Source organism: Canis lupus, chromosome 17, assembly GCF_003254725.2.
Source record: "Canis lupus dingo isolate Sandy chromosome 17, ASM325472v2, whole genome shotgun sequence".
Lineage (NCBI taxonomy): Eukaryota > Metazoa > Chordata > Mammalia > Carnivora > Canidae > Canis > Canis lupus.
The window spans coordinates 36204764-36226771 of record NC_064259.1 but is presented as its reverse complement, the minus strand read 5'-3'; the positions used below and the strand labels follow the sequence as shown (position 1 = coordinate 36226771).

General features: G+C 44.8%; 1 long non-coding RNA gene across 8 annotated transcripts in view; it reads left to right on the top strand.

The window, feature by feature from the left end:
- LOC112664414 (uncharacterized) overlaps positions 1–20446 on the top strand; it is a 74708-nt gene extending 54262 nt beyond the window's left edge. For 2 of the 8 annotated variants that reach the window (XR_004806041.2, XR_003139692.3), the window contains exons 2-6: positions 2863–3079; positions 5931–6101; positions 11388–11459; positions 12257–12490; positions 13470–16934. This is a non-coding gene — a long non-coding RNA (uncharacterized LOC112664414). Of the gene's footprint in view, positions 1–2862; positions 3080–5930; positions 6102–11387; positions 11460–12256; positions 12491–13469; positions 16940–19646; positions 19786–19899 lie in introns of those variants that run through there. The other 6 variants (XR_004806038.2, XR_004806039.2, XR_004806042.2 and 3 more) reach the window with 5 other exon arrangements.
- Positions 20447–22008: the final 1562 nt, after the last annotated feature.

Sequence of the window (22008 nt, the reverse complement as noted above, 5' to 3'; positions counted from 1 at the left end):
TGATCATCTCCACCATCACCATCATCACCACCATCATCTCTGCTACCAACATCATCACTACCATCACCAATCATTACCACCACCACCAACACTATCATCATTATCACCACCATCATCTCCACCACCACCATCATCACTAACATCAACATTATCACTCCCGCTCCAGCCACCATCACCATTACCACCTCCACCACTCTTTGTCACAGCTGCCACTATTGCCATCATTGTCACAACCATCACCTCCATCACTACTGCCATAACCACTGCCATTGATGGTAATACCATCACCACTAACAACACTGTCACCATCCTCACCCCACATATGGACAAGACTTCATAGCAAATGTTTCAGATTGCACCTGCAAAGCCCTCAGACTCTGAAGAATCCTTGAAGAGGGGAGCAGAAGTAAAGATATGAAGGTCACCCATCTTCTTCCACTCATACTTCCATCTTAGGCACTCCAATTATTTGCTTTCAGTATTAGAGTTCCTCACAAAATTCCACCTGAAGAGTTCCAGGCTTTAAAAACTTTTTAAAACTATGGCACACAGAAACATGGTAGATTTATTTATCATTAGAGAGCAAGGTTGCCTTGGGTGGTGGTGGGGAGAGGACAGGACTCCACAGTCTTTGGCTGGCATCAGAGAAGGCAGCTGGAAGGAAGTGAAAGGGGAAAAGAAAACCAGAAAGGCAGCAAGGTCAAACACTGCTTTTGTTTCCAGGGTATATTTTGGGTGAGATTAGGTTAATCTGAGTTTTGGAAGAACAGCTGGGGAGGCTTCAAAGTCTTCCTGCAGACTCAGTGTGATGACAAGCATTCTCTTCCAGTTTGCAGCCAACTGCCTGGCCACTTCCCTTGATGCCAGGCCCAGACAGGCTTTTCTGGGAGGGTTTCTCTCTTGGCACTCCCTTCTGGCATATCTTAGCTTTGGGGTCAGTGGCATAAGTCTTCTTTCTTCCAAATAGTAAACATTGGAGAGATGTATTGGATAATTCCTTCCCTTGAAATTTTACTCCTTGGGGGAAAATATATACTCTCATTAGACATGAAACATATCATGTTTTGTTAATATCTAGCACAGAAACAGGTCTGAGGCTTACAAACAGGCCCAGCACTGACGACAAATCCTTCATTATTACCCAACAATTATTTCTTGCACTACTGTGTCATACGTGGAAACTCCATGAAGCCAGGTTGGCATTCCTCACATTCCAGATGCTAGCTGAAGTTTTCTTTCTTTTTCTGCTCTGAGGAGTAGCTAGATGGGTAGGGGGTGAGGATGGAGAAGTGAAGGCAAGAGAGGGATATATAATGGAGAGAACCAGGCTGCAAAGCCTGCTTCTGGGGTGTGAGCTCACATGCCTACAGGCAGATAAGTAGTGGCACCTCTGACATCCTACTGTAAGACAGAGGGAAACAGGGGCTGTGGGGAACACAGAGCTCATGCCCCATCTCAGTGGAGAAAAGCCACTCAGTTCCAGCTAGTCTTTGCCACAGGAAAATGAGAGGCTATTGTTGCCAGATTTTCTGCAAAAGCTAGGATCAGAATTTTAAAAGTCCAAAACTACCCAATTTTAGGATGTTGACCATTTAGAAGTTTTAAAAAATATAGTACTGTGCAGGTCCAGTGAGCACATTTGTGAATAGTATCTGGCCTCCAGATATTTGGTTGGCTTTCTTTGTTTTATCCAAAGAAGGATTTCTTGTTTCCAAGTGAGGGTACAGAAAACATGTCAGAATATCCATGTCTAAAGAGGATTTGGTTGGTGAAGATCTATTTTTCCCACCAGCAAACCTTTAAGAATCTGTCAAGGAGGAGCCCTGGTCTGAGAAGCTTTGTTCTCAGCTTCCTTTGTTCTCACCTGCCCTGAGAAGGGCAGATGTTCAAAGGCCCTTTTCCCAGTGGCAGAAAGCAATGTGTTCAGACCACTGATCGTGAGCTCGGGGCACCTGTATTTTAACCTTCATCAATGCCAATTGCCCCTGCCCCAGTCACCTGTTAACTACCTGTAAAATTAGAGAAATGGGTTGGGTGTGGGCATTTCAGCATTTGTGTGTTTAATCATCTAGCTCAAAACTCAAAGCCCAGGGAATGAAGTAGAGGAGTGAAGAGTTTCTGCAGTTGAGGCAGGGGAGGGAGCTGAGGAAGGATCTGCAGCTTCAGACTGCCTTCCCTCAAGGGCCACGGACAGCCTTCTCAATCCCTGGCCTGTCTCTTCCAAAATCTTCACTCTGAGTCTATTTTTCCTTGTGTTTTTCCAAGAACCAAGCTTTTGGGGACACAAATTTGGGCAGATGCCTTTAAAAAGGACTTGGCTAGAGCAGGTTCTCACTTAAAAAGCAGAGTGGAAAATCCAGACCTCAAGGCAAATCATCTCCAAAGGTAAAGCATATTTTTCTGGTGAGTTCCTACTGCCAGTAAGCAGAGAAATATAGCCTAAGAAAATGTGCAAGAATGGGAGACATGGTCTTGAAGGAGACACCTGTCCAGGTACTGTTTGGCCATCACTCGTTAATGAAGATCTCAGGTTCAGTCCTTAGGACCTTAACGAAAAGAAGGAGATGGATTTTGTCCTGCCTCACAAATCAACCAGGGGCAGGAGGAAGGTAGTGATGGTTCTGTTCCATCTAGTCCTTCCTGCTGTGTGGCTGGCTCTCAAGAAAGCAGCGATCACAGACGTTGATGCGAAGCGTGAGGATGAGTTTAGGGAGGACCAGAGGAGGGACACAGCGTTTGGAGTGTGCTCAGTGTGTAAATGCGCCACGCTTGTTATTCGCAAACATGTGCATTTGTGGAGTTACAAATTGCACCTGTCCTGTGCTCTCTCTTCTTCATCCTCTGAACTGTTCTAATGCTCAGGATGAGAACAGCTCTGTGCAACCCTGTAGGTGGATTCCTTCATTGAATCTTCACAAGGACTCTGAGCAAATCATTTGAGGACCTCCCCCACTCTCCCCAGGATGACGCAGCTGCAGTGGTGGGAGGAGGACCTCGGAGCCTCCAGCCCAACCAGTTGCCCAGGCTGTGCGCCCAGCCATTGAAGCTCCTAAGAAGCCAGGTCCTGCTTACCCTGCTGGTAAGTAGTATCTGTGGAGGTGTCCTTTTGGTGTCATTGTCCTGAGTATTGCCTACAGAATCCTTGCATCCTAGGGGATGAATCCAGATGTGAACTGTGGCAGGGGTGGCTGCTCGCCTGCAATTCCCTGTGGCCTCTCTGTCCTCATTGCCAGTCCCAGGAGGGGCTGTGGTTTGCTTCCATCAGGGCTGAGGCCTGCAGAGGTTCCTGGTTTGTCCTGTCCATTCCACCTTCTCTGGCAGATTCTGGGTTGCTCAGAAGCCGAGTGACAGGGCTGTAAACACTAACAGCCACCTGATTGCCCCTCACTATGGACTGGATATTGGTGGCCCCTCCAAATGCATGTGGGGAAGCCTAAACTCCCAATGTTGTGGTATGAAGAGGTGGGGCCTGTGGGGGCTGATTAGGCTGTAAGGGTGGAGGCCTCATGGATGGGATTAGTGCCCTTTAAGTGGCACAGAGACATGATTTTGCTCTCTTTCTGTCATGTGAGGATATAATGAGGAGAAAGGCATCTGCAAACCATGGAGAGTATTCTCACCAGATTCCAGATCTGTTAGTATTTTGGATTTATAGGCTCCTGAACTGTGAGAAATACCTTTCTGTTGCTTAAAGTACCCAGTCTGTTACAGCAGCCTCTATGGGCTTCAGAACCCCGGTCTGCATTCTGTGGGAGAGAAATGAAAACCCAGGTCTAGGGCAGCCCCGGTGGCGCAGTGGTTTAGTGCTGCCTATAGCCCGGGGTGTGATCCTGGAGACCGGGATCAAGTCCCACATCGGGGTCCCTGCATGGGGCCTGCTTCTCCCTCTGCCTGGGTCTCTGCCTCTCTCTCTCTCACTCTGTGTCTCTCATGAATAAATAAAAAATTAAATCTTTAAAATAAAAAAGAAAACCTAGGTCTACCTTTTGCTTTCCATGGGCTCTCTGGGACCTCATCACTCTCAGAGCTGCAGGAGGCAGCCACATGGACAGTATGGCTCTTTTAGGTGCCAAAAGCTAGGGGAAAGAGAAGCAGGTACTCGGTGAGAGGGCCTGAGTCCTCCTTGGGGCCCTTGGGAACCACAGGATCACCAGGAAGTCAGGAAAAGAAGAAGCTCCAGGCCAGGAAAGAGAAGCTTCCTGGGGCAGGAGGAGCTCCGGAAAGGAAGCCAGAGGGGAGCAGGGCTGATGGTTCAAGGCCTTAGTCAACCCTGGACTTGGGGCCCAGGTCAGACACTACAGGGACCTTCCAGGAGCTTGTGTCTATGGTTCAAAGCTGATCCATTACTCTCAGATATTGTCTCTGGCCAAAACCACATACTGGTTTTCACAAACGAATAAGTGAGACTTAGAAATGATTATCCCCAAGAAAAGAATTTTGTCCTTTGCCCTTCCATTCCTTCAGCCACCCTCCCCAAATGAGCCTCATCTCCTGCTCTATGATTTTCTTTGGAAGAATGCATGTCCCCACAGGGGCCTTCAGCATTTTTGAGTTGAGATGGGTTTGGAGATCACCTCTTTCAATTCCCTCATCTGGTAGAGGGGATCTTGAGGACTGGCAGGGCAGGGCCACGCAATGAGTTACTGAGGAGAGAAACCAAGAGTTTGGAGTTAGGCCCTGGCTGGAGTTATGACTGTGCTGTTTGCTAGTTACATCATCTTGGGAAAAACACCTGACCTCCCTAAAACTTGCTTCTCTTAGTTGCAAAATGGGAATAATCATGACATCTACTTGAGTGTTTTGGTGAGGATCAAATAGATAAAAGCATGTTCAGTGCTTAGCTCCTTGAGTGACTGTTCTTTTCTGGCTCTTCTTCATGGTTTTAGCATTGTTCTCATTTAAACCACTGGTTACTTCTGTTTATGGGTTTCTGACTCAAACATACATTTATTGGGTTCATACTGTGCATCCAGTGATTTGGCCAAAAACATGACAAATTGAAGGCCTTAGCTTGAACCTTGGAAACTTGCAAATCCCACCTGGAGGTGGTGATTGAGGAGATGGCAATGGCATGTCTTGAGTGGAGAGGGGCAGAGAATGAGCTGGACCTCAGGGTTGCGGAGGTGCCAGGGAAGGAGAGATCCTCACGTCCGGAGAGTCAGGAAAAGAAAGAGAGCAAGAAGGTGGGAGACAGATTTGAAATGCAGGATTAAGAGCTCAGGAGTCTGAGGAGTGAGTAGAATGGGCTTGTTGCCCATTGACCTTGACTCTATTGACCTCATAAGGAAGAATATTAATAGGAAAGTGAGGGGGAGGGAAGAAGCTGACACAGACCCAGGGGTCTCCTCATACCACTGGGTCAAGATCTGTTGTGTTAGCTCAAGGAAACCAGGCAGAGAGGGGCTTGCCCTCGGAGCTTACACCTTAGGTGGGCACCCAAGAACGCATGGAGGTGGCTTTGTGCACTTGGGGGTAAAAGTCCAGCTCAGCTCTTCGCTCGCTTTGGCTCCTTTGAACCGGTTTCCTCAGTGTAAATTGGGTCACTAATAGTGCTGGATTTTCTAGGCTGTTAAAAGGACCACATGGGGAAGTGCATGGAAATGACCATGGCCTGTGCAGAATAAGTGCTTGTTGTCACTTCTGAGGTTTCGGTGTTCTCAGACTTAAAAAGGGAGATCACAGTGGCTTTTCTGCTCTGGAAAGAAAACACAAAGGACTACGTGTGTAAAAGTCATTTGGAAATGTAAACTTGCAGTGCAGTATTTTTGTTGGAGGAAACTTCAGTTCAGTTTGTTGGGGAGATGGAGGGAGCATTAGGGATGTGGGGGATTTTATGTGTTGAGTTAGGAGAACAAGATAGAGAATCTTATGCTGGGTTTCAAAAGAAGAAAAAAAAAGGTCTTAAATAAAGCTGTGTGTTTCCGTAACAGATTTGTGGAAAGAACACGAAATCCCCCATCACTGGCCTCTAGTTTGAGGAAAGAAGGGGAAACTTGATTTAAGGGGCCTGCCGACCACATCAACAACGCACACTAAGCTCTCGAAAGGGGAGCAGGCTTCCTGTATCTCTAATCCGTTATCGACATGTACTACTCTCGAAGGTAATCTGTTAAACATTTGTGAACAATGATGCTAGCAGTGATGGTCAGCTCACTTACTGCTGAATAGAGGTTCACGTGTTATGCTCACCACATTATCGATGACGAGTCTTTCAAAGCTGTGTTAAGTTGTCTGCCCCTCAGTACTGACATTAGCCAATTAACACCCCTCTCTTAACCATCTGGGACTATGTTGAACACAACCAGGAAGTATCTGAGCTGGAGAAGGTGTGTGGTGGTGGTGGTGATTTCATCAAAAGACAGGTGTATGATCAGAGAAGCTGTTGTAGTAGAGGCTAAGGCATGGGATGGGGACACTTTCTCCAGGAGCTGGGAAGGGTAGAGGGCACGTCCATTCCAACACAAATTCTCTGACATGTACTGAATGTCCTGCAGTTTAATCTGACATTACCCAGAATTAGTGTAGGCCCTGCAAGTTCAGGGGCTCAGTTCCACGGGACTGCCCTCCATTCAGACACCAGTCGCAAGTCCCAGATCACCAGGCTGCTCACGGTTCTGTCCGACTTGGCTACAGTTTGGGGGTTCCCATGGTCCCCCCATCAGGTTCCATAATTTGCTAGAATGACTCACATTGCATTGCTCGGCAAAGTGGTATACTTACAATCACCATTTCATTATAAAGGATATAAATGATCAGCCATATAGAGAGATGCATAGGGCAGTAAGGTCTGGGGAATAGGGGGTAGGGTGGTAAAAGGCAGTGGTGGTGGGTGCAGAAGTTTCTGTCCTCGGGGCATCAGGGTGTACCTCCCTCCCAGTACATCAATATAGTTACCAACCAGGAAATTCCTCGAGCCCCGTCGTCATATTTCAGGCTCCATCTGGAATTGCAGTATGTAGGCATATCTGATTAAATCATTAGCATGAGATTGAACTCAATCTCCACCCACTCGCTGGAGATGGGGGATGGGGCAGAGAGTCCTAACTCATCACGAGCTGAGCAAGGCTCTGGCCTTTCCCTTCTTCCTTCCTTCATTCCTTCCTTCCTTCCTTCCTTCCTTCCTTCCTTCCTTCCTTCCTTCCTTCCTTTCTCTTTCTTTCTTTCTTTCTTTCTTTCTTTCTTTCTTTCTTTCTTTCTTTCTTCTTTCTTTCTTTCTTTTCTTCTTTCTTTCTTTCTTTCTTTCTTTCTTTCTTTCTTTCTTCTTTCTTTCTTCTTTCTTTCTTTCTTTCTTTCTTTCTTTCTTTCTTTCTTTCTTTCTTTCAAGATTTTATTTATTTACTCATGAGAGACACAGAGAGAGGCAGAGACACAGGCAGAGGGAGAAGCAGGCTCTAAGCAGGGAGCCCAATGTGGGACTACATCCCTGAACTGGGATCATGCCCTGAGCCAAAGGCAGACACTCAACCACTGAGCCACCCAGACATCCCAGGCCTTTCAGAACCTAGCAGTCTTCTTTAAGATTTTATTTATTTATTTGACAGAGAGAGAAAGAGAACAAGTAGGGGGGGTGGCAGAGGGAGACAGAGAAGCAGACTCCCTGCTAAGCAGGGAGCCTGATGAGGAACTCGATCCTAGGACCCTGGGATCATGACATGAGCCAAAGCCAAAGGCATATGCTTAAGTGCCTGAGCCACCCAGTCGCCCCCAGATCCTGACAATCTTTATAGGTAAGGTAAGGATGGTGATAGGACCTGCCTTTGAGGGTTGTTATCCAGATTTGATAGATAAGACCAATGAGGGCTTTATATCTCACCTGGCACCGCAGGATCTTGAGAAATGGCAGGATTCAAGGTGGTGGCAGTGAAGGCAGAGGGTATGAACAATGTCAACACCACCTTGTTGATGCATGCCCACCACAGTCTTGAAAGGTCTAATAAGGTATAGTTAGGACAAATAACTTGGTCAACATTTGGAATTGGTTGTCTTGAGAGAAAGTCTTGGTTAAAAATCTAAATAGTTTGGAGATTGATGAGAATGATGATCCCCAGCATGATGGCAGCCCTCACTGCCGATTAGGGAAGCAAGGGTAGATCCTTCTGTAAACACCTCAGTCCAGGACTGTGAGAGACATACTCTAGTCTCAATAGCCCGTGGGCTTGACCTTGATGACCTTTCATATTATAATTGTCTTTGTTACACTCACTGTTTCTCAGTAAGCAACATGAGCTCTGAAAATATTTTGCCATATTTCGTTCTTAGGCAGTCGAACTGTAGTCATGATCAGAAGCATCTCTTGAACATAAAGTGAGTGTCAGGTCACACCAGGTTTTCTCTTACTTCATTCTCACTCTGGTAGTATCACTGCGGGGACCTTAGGCCTTCACAGAGCGGGGTCAACAGAGATGGTAAAGGTATGAGGAGGTGCTGCCCCTGAGCCCCACGTGGGCAGGCCTAAGAACCTTTGGGAAACAAATGTCCCATTTCCGGGCTCTAGTTCCTCATTGTTATAAACTGAAGTATTCAACCAGATTGCATTTACTCTTTTGTTTTCCAGTTCTTGCCTCCATGAAAATGATAACCCTCCTGCACCCCGCTCCCTCACCCCAACCAGTGACACTGTTTACTGAGCATTTACTATGTGCAGACCTATGCATATAGTAAATACTCAGTACTCATTTTTCCCTGGCAATAGCTTGAGGAAGCACCACCTTTATTGTCCTTGTTTGCTAGATGAGGAAGGAAAGTGAGCTTCAGTGACTTTTCCAGGGTCTCTCAGGAACTGGGTTAGAATCCAGTTGTGCCTGAGTCCACTGAATGAGAGAGAACAAGCAAAGAAGAGTTAGAGGGGAGCTGGCTTTATTAGCAACCGAAGACTGATGTAGGGATGCCCCAACAGAAAGGGCAGGCTTGATATAGTATAACACATATGGAAAGCTTTTAAAAAAAAGAGGGGGGGGAGGGAGAGAGAGAAAGAGAGACTCCCAATCTTTAGGATAAGAGGCACACCACCTCCCCTGCCTGGCTCAGGGCTGGCCATGGGTGTCCTGGTCATTGTCCACACAGGAATACGGGATGGTCCCATAGTAACTTGGGAGCTATGGTGACAGCCCTTCGAGAAGAAATCATTTAGAACTTTGCCCTGTAGCTGATAATAAAATAAAGAAACATTCAAAGAAGGTGACACAGAACAGAAGTGAGAACCACGGCAAGGTTATCCCCAGAAAAACAGCAGGTTTGTCTGTTGGCCGTGGGAGGACTGAGCACTAAAGATTGGTAACCTGCTCTCTGCACCGCTTGTCTGCCAGAATTATCTTGAAGGCAGGAGGGAGGAGAAGGAGCAGGGAATTGAAACCATTTGGTCTCGGGGCTGAGATTATGTTTTGTGGATTTGGCAGAGAATTTTTCAATCATTACTTTTATTAACCCTTACTCAGAAAATAAAGGCAAACCGCTTGTATGTGTGGTCCTTTTCTGTGGAGACCGAGGCGCCACGAGTTCCCTTGTCAAGGAGGCTAGATGTTTCCTTGCCTGTTTAGTAGATGGCAATATTGTGCCACCTCGACTAGGAGGTAGGCAAAATGCACAGATGGTTGCAAAAGTAAAATGTTGTCCTAAAAGATTTTTACTTATTTATTCATGAGACACACACAGAGAGAGGCAGAGACACAGGAAGAGGGAGAAGCAGGCTCCAGGAGCCCAGGATCATGACCTGAGCCACCGGATGTTGTCCTTCCTAATTTTGCCTCTTGAGTGGTTTACTTCCCCATCTCAACACAGCAGCCACCACCTGGTCCCCTGGCACTATCTACCTGCTTGCCAACCATAAACACAAACTCAGCCAGAAATGGTTGTACTTGCAGGTTCTCTATGAAGGTCTGGGTCACAGCTGGCCTACACCATGTAGAAATCTGAGTGCTTTCCTGGAGGTGGCAGGCCCTAATGTCTCTGCAATGGGGAGGGCCTGAGCCCGTTGCTGGTGAGGTGGTAAACCCCAGAAGCACACACTGTGGCAGTCGGTAGCAGCTTAAAAAATTAATAAAATCAGGGATCCCTGGGTGGCTCAGCGGTTCAGCGCCTGCCTTTGGCCCAGGGCATGATCCTGGAGTCCCGGGATTGAGTCCCGCATCAGGCTCCCGGCATGGAGCCTGCTTCTCCCTCGGCCTCTCTCTCTCTCTCTCTCTCTCTCTGTCTATCATGAATAAATAAATAAAATCTTAAAAAAAAAAACGAATAAAATCATAAGGTCTCAGACCAACTCTTGGGAGAGTGATTTATCCATAGCATTGTAGATAAGCATTGATAGGAAGAGGGGAAAAGCTTAGGTGTCTTTTTCTTTTTTTAAAGAAATTTTGTCTTTAATAATATTTGTAAATCTCTTCACTAACTGAAGACCATAGACAGGTAAGGCGCTTGAAATACTCCTTTAAAGTCATGTGAGTTGCATCCTTTGATTTTTCTTTTTTTCTTCTGGTAGAAAGCTCTAATGACCTTATGTATTTTATAGCATATATTGATCAGACTTAGGGAAAAAACTCAAAATTGTTCCATTAGATTGACTGACATCTCTTTCTAAAAAAAAAAAAAGAAAGAAAGAAAGAAAAAGAGAAGAAAAAGAGAGAGACTTTTACTTATCAACGGTTGGGGCAAAATAGAATCAAAAGATTGATGGTGGTTCAGAGAGACACTCAATGACAAATGGAAGGTCTGTGGTTGATAGCCAATGTCTACTGAGGAAGAAACAGCAGATGGTGTGAAGTAGCACCCTTGGACACTGGAGTCTCCCAAAATAAAGCAGAGTGGTCTGAGACTGTTACCAGGGGTCAGCAGAGAGCACATCTGTGCATGTTCAGGGCCTTATTTTCTTTTTGTTAAGCTTAAGAGTTAGCTTCACCTTTATTGACAAAGAATTGCTGAAACATCATTTTTGAACAAAAATAAGTACCAGGACTGTGATTACCCTTTTTGGAGACAGGTAGGAGTGGGTAAAGGGTGAATCGGTGCAGGGTTGTTAATAGAAGCATCCCTTCTATTCTGGTAGCTTCTGGGCATATCTCCCCAACATCTCAGTGCGCTAGTCACTGAGCTAGGCTCATTATGCTAATTTATTCAAATCACACAAAATCCAGTCAATTTGATCTAACTAACCAGGTTTATAGGTGAGAAAAGTGAGGTTCAGAAAGGCTGAGCAACCTCTTTGAGGTCACCCAGCTGTGAGCAGTGAAGCTGGGAATAGATTCAGGCAGTCTCTGGGCTTCCTGGCCTGCTGGTCAGCAAGCACAGAGTTCCCACCCACCACTTGCCTGCTTTTAAGACAGGATCTTCAGTGACACTGTCTGAGGGCACACAGTCCAAGCAGATACCTAACTTTCCGGGTTATGTTTCCACAGTTGCCCCGAGAACTTGATCCATCTCTTGGTCTCCAACACCAGAGCAAGGGGTGTGGGCAGTAACTTGCAAAGGTGAGAATGTGATTTGCCTTCCTTTTCATGACTCAGGAGTCAGGGTAGCTAGAAGGTTCCCAGTGTGGGACTGCAGGCATCAGACTCTAACTAGATTAGGAACTTGGAAACTCTAGCAGTATATATGCATCAGGATGAAGTATCATGATTGATAGAACAATGTGTTAGAAATCGGAGCGGTTTTATGTCTTGCCATTGTTTTGGACAACATTTTCCACTTAAACAGAGCTCTGTATTGTAATGGTTGAGACATGAAATTTTGAGGACACGATCTGGAGAGGACTATGAATGTGTGCCAACAATGGAGACCCATCTTCCCTTCCCTGGGAAGGCGATCCTTGAGACAACAGTGTCCTCCCCTGCAGGCATAGTGTCTCCAGCCCAACACAGCAACCATTTTATCCCTTTTTATTTGAGGACTTTCAACTTTAGCATAAAAAGCAGCCATTCACTTTGTGGCTCTGTTTTCTGAGGTGGTTGTTTCCATTAGTTGCAAACTAAAGGTGACTGTGGGTGACTTGGGAGTGGCATTAATAGATGGTGCACTACAAAATAACAGGATTACCAACCACAACCCAGCTGACCTATGATGCATTCCAAACTGTGCTCTCCCTTCTTTACCACTATTGAAAGCTGGTGTCTTAGAAGTCCTCATAATTGATAAAGATGAGGTCTCTTTTGGGAAAGAAGCAGCTATCCCAGAGTGTCGACTATCCTAGCTTGGAACCGTTCAGGGTCTAGTGATGTAGTAGGGTGGGATCCCTGGGCCACTTTACATCTGTGTCCCCACATTCCAGGCCTTAGAAGAAGCAAGGAATACTCACACGAACCCCCACCCATCAGCTTGTTTCTGGAATGCTCCAGAGAAAGAAGAGGGAGGAGCACTGCCCGACAGGACCAGTTAGGGGACAGTTCTACCATGATGCCAATGAACTGCTTCTGGAGGCAGAGGCATATGCAGAGCTGCTTCAAGTGGTCATGGCATCACTGACCTGGGAGCCACTGTCCCACGAGCACTCCCTGGAGTCGTGGTGAGAAACACCAATGTGAACGATTCTTCTTACCTGCTGACAACAGCTGCCTGAAGACATTCTCCCTGAAAACCCTTTTCTAAGGCTGGTGGTAATTCAGTTTTATAGAACAAAGAGCCGTACTTGTGGCCGGGACTGAATAAGACTTTCCAAAGCCAATGTGAACCTCTTGAAAATAGCATCATTTATAGGTGATGAAATTTTGTGTTTGAGATCATGTCCACAAAAAGTTGGACATTAGTCATTTTATTAGCAATGTGATGCCCCTAGGAGGAATCAGAGAGAACTGCAACATCTTTCTCTAGAACACGTGTTTTGTCCTCTGCATAGATTACATGCACTGGCTTTGAAAGCCCTTGAGGAACATTCTCCAGAAATGAACCCCGTCATGCAGAAGCTGATCTTAGGGATCTGTAGAGGCGGTGTGGATTTGTGTATCAGGAGGTGGAATAGTGTAGAGGGGAAGTGTGTGGGTCAAATCCCAGCTCCACTAGTAGTTCATGGTGGAAGCTTGGCAAGGTGCCGACATTTTGGTACCTCAGTAGTCTCATCTGTAAATTGGAGATGATGATGATAAACTCTGCTTCACAGGCTTGTGTGTGTGTGTGGGAATTCCACAAGGTAATAACACATCTAAAGTGTGGAGAACATTGCCTGACACATGGTACACATTCAGCTGTGCTCCTTAGCTGTGCTCCTTAGCTGTGCTATTGAAGAGGTGACAGTTCTAAGCAGCAGCAGAACTGTGTGCTCAAGTTTCAGTGTGGCTCACTTGCCTTCTGAGAGCTGTCTAATATTACCCCCGGTCATCCTCAGAGCCACTTTTAAGCCAATTCTGTGTACGTACATTCCTTCTTTTTGTGCTATCAGGAAGAAAGGAGTTGGATATGGTTCAGAACCATGGGGAGGAGGCAAATGAGATAAAGTTTTCCATGTGGACGGAGTCAGACCTTCTAAATGGTTTGTTTCTGATCCTCAGGGAAGCAGCTGCTCCATCTCAGTGCGACAAGCCCAGGATCCCTGCTGGCAAAGTTGATGAGAGGCGAATCTCGGCCTTGCCTTCTGACTTCGCTCACAGGTTCTGCTCAGCCTCACTCTCACCTGCACTGCCTTCTGCTTACCCTCCTCCTGGTGGTGTCTGGATGGCCTCTCCAGTGCTTTTTTGGTGAACCTTATAGTTTAAGTAACATGCATAGGGAACCGTGTGTGCAGTGTGCTAAATTACTGCGGAGGCAGCACACCTAGATAAAAACGTTGAGACTTACCATTACCCAGTATGCTCCCTTCGTGTCTCCTCCCAAACATCACCTCCTCCAGAGGTTACCACCAGTCCTAACTTCCCTCACAACAGATTTATGTTGCCTGCTTTATTATACTCTGGATAACTGGAACCGTACAGTATGTAGTCTTTTGAGCTTGGCTTCTTCCGCTTAATACTCTGTGAGATTCCTCTGCGTTGTTGACAGTTCTGTCTTTTCCATCGCTGTCTAGAGCTCCATTGCATAAATTTCTCATGCAGTCTACTTACTCATTCATCCATTCTCCCTCAATGGACATTTGCATTCTTTTCAGTTTTTGACTATCATGAATAACGGTGCCATAAGCATACATTTTGGCAAATATATGTAGGCATCTCTGTTGAGTATGTGTCTGAGACTGGAATTGTTGGGTCACAAAGTATGCTTACCCTCAGCTTCAGTGAATGTTGCCTAAATGGTTGTTCAGACAGTTGAGCAAATTATACTCCACTAGAAGTATATGAGCATTCCTTTGCAGAACGTCCTCACCACCACTTGGTAGTATTACTTTTAGACTGTGTGTAGCAGTATCTCATTGTGGCTTCAATTTGCATTTCTCTGATGATTAAGCCTTTGTGTGCCTTTTTAGATGTGTGTTGGCCATTTGGATATCTCCTTTTGTGAAGCTCTTGTTTACATTATTTTTAAGTTGAGTTGTTAAAGTTCATCTGGTCCTAAGATTTTCTATGTGTGTCCTGGATAGGAGTCCTTTGCCAGGTATGTTTGCTACAACTACCTTCTCCTACTGTGTGGTTCCCTTTTTCACTTTTTGGTTTCTTACAGAAACTTTATTGTTTTACCTTTCCCACTTGGGTTTACTACTGGAATTGTTGAGTTTATTTCTGGAATCTCAGTTCTAGTCCATTGATCATTCTGTCTATATGTCTATCTCTATACCAGTACCACATTGTCTTGAATGCTATATCTTTTTGTAGGGTTATGTAGATTTTGAAATCTGAAAGTGTGAGCGCTCCAAACTTGTCCTTCTTTTTCAAGACTGTGTTGGCTACTTAGGATCTTTTTGTAGTTCCTGATGAATATGAGGATTGATTTGTCTATTTCTGGAATAAGGGAGTTGGAATTTTGATAGGAGTCTCATTGAATCTGTAAATGAACTTGGGGAACATTGCTGTGTTAACAACATTAGGTCTTACTATCTATGAACACAGGATACCTTTTCTTTTCTTTTTTTTTTTTTCAGGATACCTTTTCTTATTTAGATCTTTACTTTTGTCCAAGAAAGTATTATAGTTTTCTAAGTTCAAGTTTTCTGGGGTTTGGTTATTTTTTCTTTTATAGTTTTCTTTTAATATTATTGTAAATAGGATTGCTTTCTTAATTTCATTTTTGAATTGTTCATTGCTAGTATATAAAAATACTGCTTTTTTGAGGACCAATTGTGTATCCTATAACTTCACCAAACTTGTTCAGTAGCTTTAGCTTTTGCTGTTGATTCTTTAGGATTTATGTAAGATCATGTCACCTGCAGATAGATACAGTTTTCCTTCTTTTCCAGTTGGATACCTTTTATTTCTTTTCTTTATAAGATTTAGTTTATTTTCTTGACTCAAGGCATCCTGGATTATTGTAAGCCATTGGTTAATTTCCAGAGTTCAGAAAAAGTTGATTTTGAGGAATTTTGCTAGTGTTTTGATAGCTTTTATGGAAGGGCAAACTTTTGAGGTTCTTACTCCTCCATTTTTGTGGATGTCACCTCAGGCTTGCTTGCTTTATTATTTATTTATTTATTTATTTATTTATTTATTTATTTATTTATTTATTTACTTACTTACTTATTTACTTACTTATTTGAGATACAGTGAGAGAGGGAGAGGAAACACAGAAGGAGAGGGAAAAGCAGACTTCCCACTGAGCAGAGAGCTGGGTGTGGGGCTCCATCTCAGGACCCTGAGATCACAGCCTGAGCTGAAAGCAGACACTTAACTGACTGAGCCATCCAACTGCCCTGGCCTCAGGTTTTTAATTAGAGCATTTGTTTTATTTCCATCTTATATAACATTACCATCTTATAATTTGTTCTTTCTTTGTGTCATCTGTTTTGTTTCTTTTTCTCTCCCTTCTTGCCTCCTTTTGTATGAATTAAATATTTTTATTATCCAATTTATCACTTTCCATCAGTCTTTAGTTTTATATCCTTGGCCTTTTACACTTGAATTTAAAGAGTATCTTTATTATTTCTCAAACAATGTTATTACCTTAAAACACTTTAATTCTTCTTACCCCCTCATGCCTGTTACAGTATTAGGAATTTTAATTCAACATATATTTTAATTTCCATAAATTGCTGTTATTACTTGGTGCAATTAATATTTGTTTACACTTACCCACATGTATGCCTTTTTCCTTGCTCTTCTTTGTTTCTGTGATCTTCTTTTTTCTTTCCTTTTTGTGGGGGGATCATTTTCCTTGCGCTGAAGAATTTCCTTTAGTATTTCATTCAGTGTGGGTTTTGTTTTGATGAATAATCTCAGGTTTCTGTTGTAGGGACTTGGGGTCTGAATGTGTATTTATTGTGCCTTCAGCCCTGAAAAATATTCCACTGGGTATAGAATTCTCAATTGTAAGCTGTCTTTTTTGTTTTTCTCCAGCATTTCAAAAATTATTCCATTGTTTCCATTAGGAAAGTAACTGTGGGTCTCATTGTTGCTCCTTTGAAAGTCCTATGTCTTTCCTGCTCTGGCTGCTTTCAGAACTTTCTCATCTCTGGTTTTCTGTAATTTTACTATGGTAGACCATAGAAGATGCTGTCCGTGCTCCACGTGTTCTCCCTGAGATCCTGTTACTGTAGGTGATTAGACTGAGATCAAAGTGGATACATACCCAATGACACAGGCATTGTAACACTTCTAATGATTAATAAATTTGAAATGGCACCAACAAAGTTTGTTTCCATGTGAACGTTACATCCTGTGGTTCCAGAGACATAAGAAGCCAAGTCTAGTTCTTGCATATAATTAGTGCTCTGTGTTTCTGTAAATATTTCAGTCAGTGTTCCAGTTAACGAATGAATGATTAAATGGAAGAATCAGACAGACCAAATTAATGATCAGGCCGATGTACAGACAGGTGGGTTTCAGCTTTTGACCTGACACCATCTAGTTTTCTTGTGCCCATCCCTGAAACGCTCTGTGGGCCATTTTCTTTAGGTCCTTTTCTTCACTGGTATAGGAGGGCATTGGGTATGGAGCCAGGTGTCTGGAAACCAAGTATCTCTGTGCATAGTGCTCTTGCAGTCAGCCATTTTGGTGGCTTCTGAGTTTGTTGGAGGGCTTTCAGAGAGAAGACACTTGCCTCATTTATATGGTTTTCTCCATGATCTCCTCATGCTGGGAGCAAGGAGACAACTCTGGCTGTCTGCTCTAGCTCAGGGCAAACATTTCCTGGGTCCCCACAGCTCTCAGCACCTTCTTGGTGTCACATGGCTACATAGCCATCCTCATGTGCTGTCTTCTTCGCCTCTCCAGGGCTCCTGGCTCCTGGGTGCCTGATTTGATGTCTGACACATGTTGGGCCCTCATGGAGGAAAGAATGATGCTGCAATATTGTTTCTGCAACAGCAGGAGCTCCACCACCCAGTTTTCTCATCAAGTGGAAACTTCTTTCTCTTCTAAAGAAGTAGTTGATACATAGTGGTGGGAAAGAGATGGCTTTTAAAGAAAGGGAGCCAGAACTGCTTTACTAGCTCTTCCTTGCGCTTCAGCTACTAACTTATGGGGGAAGGGAGGAAGGTGCTCTGCTCAGCTCCCCTCTGCTATCTCCCCTCCTCTGCTTTCACTCCCCCTCATTCCCTGCAAACCCTGCATTTCTGCTCCAGATGCCAGGTCTTTTGGACTCTGAAAGCAAATAGGTTCCTGTGCCAGAGGCAGGTCTGCTGGTTTGGGAGAGGGTTGTATGCAGGTGTGCCTCTTGTCAGCTCACCCAGCAGAGCGCCCCCAGCTCCTCATTCACAGCCTTCAGCAGCAGCAGTTCGTCTTTTGGCTTCTTCCATTTTCCTTGTTCTGGTCCCCCGATGGTCTATGAGACCCTGACTGCCCCATCTGGGGTGAACTGGTAACTGGCTATCACTTAACTTTTCAAGTTAAGGCTGCCTCTCAATGGCAGCCCTTCCCTAAATCTGCCTTCCTCAAATTTGTTTCATTTGGGGAAAAGACAGTGTGGTTTTCAGCATCCTGTCTACCCCGTCCACATGACAAGGATTATAACAGCACATTCATGTGAATGTTTCTGACCTCTGGCTTCAAATCTAGATCTCATGGTCCACTAACTGAGGCACGTTAGAACAGAAACCTGTCTTGGCCTCTGTTTCTCCATCTGTGTGTCGGGGGCTCACACCGCTGCTGTGAATAATAAGTGAGATGGTACATGTGAAGGACACAGCAGAGTGCCAAACTCAATACTTGGTGATGGCTGTTATTTCTCCAGCCTCTGAGACATGGTACATATTTAATGTCTACTTCCTCCTTTCTTCCTGGCCTAGAGGTGTTTGATCACAAGTCAGGAATCCCAGGAAGAACCTGAGTGCAAAAGTCATTTCTTCTGATGCTCCTGCAGCTCCCTGCTGAGACTGCAGCAGGGGCCTCATGGAAAAACCATGACACTCTTTCAGGAACTCTCTCCTAATTTGTTATTTGCTGGACTCAAAGGTTCTTCATTCCTGGCATTGCCTACATTTCACAAAAATTGCAGATTTGCTTCTTTTCAATAGAAAGAAATGTTTTCTTTGGAGACTAGTGACTGCGATCTGATGGGGCCAGCGTGTGAGTCTTCATAGGAAATGAAGGTCCCTCCCTGGGTCACGATTGCTGTGTCATGACTGCTTTCTGCAAAAGGAGGAAATAACACCAAATATGAAAAACGAAAAGTCATTGAGGGATTAACATAGGGTGAAACCCCTTTTGTATTTCAGTAGGTAAGACTCTGAAAAACCCTGGTTTATTATAATGATTGCTAATCCATTTTAGAATTCTGAGAATTAGTTGCAACGAAATGTCAGAGATTGTGCCTCCTCTGTGTCAGATCATGATTTTTTAGTGATGTTTGTCATCTCAATCTTCCTCAGATAGTAAAAAAACCACACCACCCATTAAAGACTCTTTAATTTCCCCCCTCCATTAAGCAAAGACTTTTTAATTTAGATTTGTACATGGCTTGCTTGACTTTTTCTTCTTTATTATTTTTTAAGATTTTATTTATTTATTCATGAAAGACACAGAGAGAGAGAGAGAGAGGCAGAGACAAAGGCAGAGGGAGAAGTAGGCTCGCTACAGGGAGCCTGATGTAGGACTCGATCGCAGAACTCCAGGATCATGACCTGAGCCAAAGGCAGATGCTCAAACATTGAGCCATCCAGGTGCCCCTACTTGACTTTTTAAAAAGAAATTTTTCTGATGATTCGTTGAAGCCCGTGGCTTAGATCTCCCATGGGAGGGAGGGTCAGCGGGTGTGGACTTTGGTTTAACCCTTCCTTAAGTGGCATGACATTCTTCCCTGTGGTGCTGTTCCCATTGGAGCTACTAGTTTATGTCAAGTGTTGCCAGGACCTAAAACCAGAGTTCTAAATGATCACATAACCAAACCACACAGCCAGACACTCCTGTAAAAAAGGCAATTGGGGCTCGTCAGCACAATCATGGAGTAGCAAAGGATGGCCAGGGTGTCTCTACTCTGTGTGTATAGGGGTGTGTGTGTGTGTGTGCACATGCACATGCTTTAGGGAACTGACAGTTACTTTGTGGCTCCATATGCACCTGGGCCCTGGGGAGGTACAATTACATGTGTCTAATGGACAAATCCTGAAGTCTGATCACTTTGGAACCCAGTCTCCTCTCCCCACTTAGGTGCCGTTTGACCATGGGAAGGTAACAGAGCTTCTCTCCTCCTGTTCTGTAAGATGGAAATGATGACACCAGTTGTTACTACCGGGGCTAACATGGAGGTGAAACATGACCATGCACATGGAACAGTATGCACAGGCTTGTATGATGCCTCAGTACTGTCTGTATTCATTTTTTTTTTATTCATATTTGTTGCTGATGTAACACACTGCTACAGACTCCTGACCTAAAATGGTACATGTTTATTTTCTTACAGTTGGAGGTCAAAAGTGTGACATGCGTCTGACCAAGTGAAAATCAAGGCTTCGGCAGGCTGGTGCTCCTATCTGGAGGCTCTAGGGGGAGAATTTGCTTCCTGGGTCTCTTGCGTTGTTGACAGAACCCAGTTCCTTGTGGCTGCAGGACTCAGCCCCCTGTTTTCATGTTGGCTATAAACTGAGAGCCATTTCCAGCTTTTAAAGCCTGCCGGTTCCTTGGTTTGTGACACCTTCCTCCACTTCAAAGCCAGAAATGATGGACACCACATCTCTAGCAACTCTTTGCATCCCTCTTTTGTTTTTAATAGCTTACGTGGCTGTATTGGGTCCACCTGGATAATCCAGGATACTCTTCCTATTATCTCATTAAGCAGCCTTAAATCCTCCTGTGTTCTTCAGTTTTATCATATACAAGGTTCTGGAAATTAGGAGGTGACACCTTTGGTGACCATTATTTTCCTACCACACTATCTTAGTCATTATCTTCACCCGGGGGTTTAAAGAAGATAGATACCCTCAGGACTCCACACGCCCAGAAGCACAGATGCTCAGCGATCAGGGGCATTTTGAAATCATCAGAATAGATAATGTTGGGGCGTAGCTGAGGGTGGGGAATGCAGGGGTGGGAATCAGGCACAGTAGTCTAAGGCAGAAGTGGGAACTAAGTAAAGCTGGTCTTTCTGGCCTCAACCCTCCATGCCACCCATCACTGGAGCTTTGGGAAGTCTGCATTTCTCACCCTGCTCCCTCCTCTTTTGCTACCCTGCTGACCTCTGTCTTATGAGTCAGGGAGCATTGCATTCTTTGTGGCTACTTCTGCTTAGGGCTAACCTTGTGTTGGGTGCTTTGTCTATACCACTTGATGGCCTATCTACATGCACACAGGCTAATATGCTTGGCCTAATATTACAAGTACATTCGTTAAGGTTGTGATGGCTCAGGCAATAAACAGGGATTTACTGGAGGACTGTGGAGCTCATTTCCAGGTTTTGGGGAAAGCTGAAACAAGCAGGCCTCAGTAGGAGCAAGTACCTAGAGACTTGGGGACCTTAGTGGCACAGTGACAGGCCTTCTGGCCAGAATGCTGCTGGGAGCAGGCTGAAGTCCAGCAGACCCCTGTCCAGGAGCTGCACTAGTCACTGTGTATTTCAGGAGGGGGACCTGATGATCATGCACTTAACATGCATATATGTGAGGTTTTTAGACATTTCTGAATCTGGATTCAGGAGCAGATAGAGTTTGGGCTTGTACTAGGAGCCCCAGTTTGAAATGCAAACAATCATATGGCGAAAAACCAGCTGGTTGTTCTACTGTGAAGCTGGTTGTCCAGATGTTTCTCCCCAGACCCTATCAGCTATGGCCAGGGAATGGGTCATAGGGCCTCTAGCCCCTGGAGGAAGTGGTGTGATTGGGCAGCCACCCCAGTGATGACCACCCTACAGCTAGTAAGTGAAGAAGCTAAAATTTGAACCCAGGTTTGTTTGCCACCCTCACCCCCAACTCAACCTCTTCCACAATTTCATTCTTCAGAAGAAAGTCACTTCAGTGACTTCCAGTGCCTTCACTTCAGCACCAGCCAAGACGGTGCTTTTCGATGTTTAGGTGGTGAGATGCAGAGATGTGGACCCAGAGCCCAAGCTGAAATAATGTATCCCCAGGCTAGTTCTCATGGCATGGCCTCCACTGCTCAGCCCTGAGCCATTCTGTAAGGATATGTGGATAGCTTAGCTGGCATCTCTGTGTGTGAAAGTTGACTCATTGGACACACACACACACAGACACACACACACGCACACACACATGCAGGGACTTGATTAGGAAATATGAGTCATCTAGAAGAGTTTGAGATTGAGTATAGAAGACAGACAGATTTTAAATCTACAAAATATGCTTATTTCAAAACACTATCATGCTTATTTCAAAACACTACCATGCTAATTTCAAAGCGCTACTGATATTGCATTCTTACTAAGTGTGAGGTGTGGGGCCCTGTGCTGCCTGTGCACCAGCAGACTTAACATTCTGCAAAGCCCTGCAAAGATTTGCCCCTTTTCCAATGAGAAAACCAAGGTGTAGAAGGGTGAAGGGTGTTGTTAAAAGTCCTACAG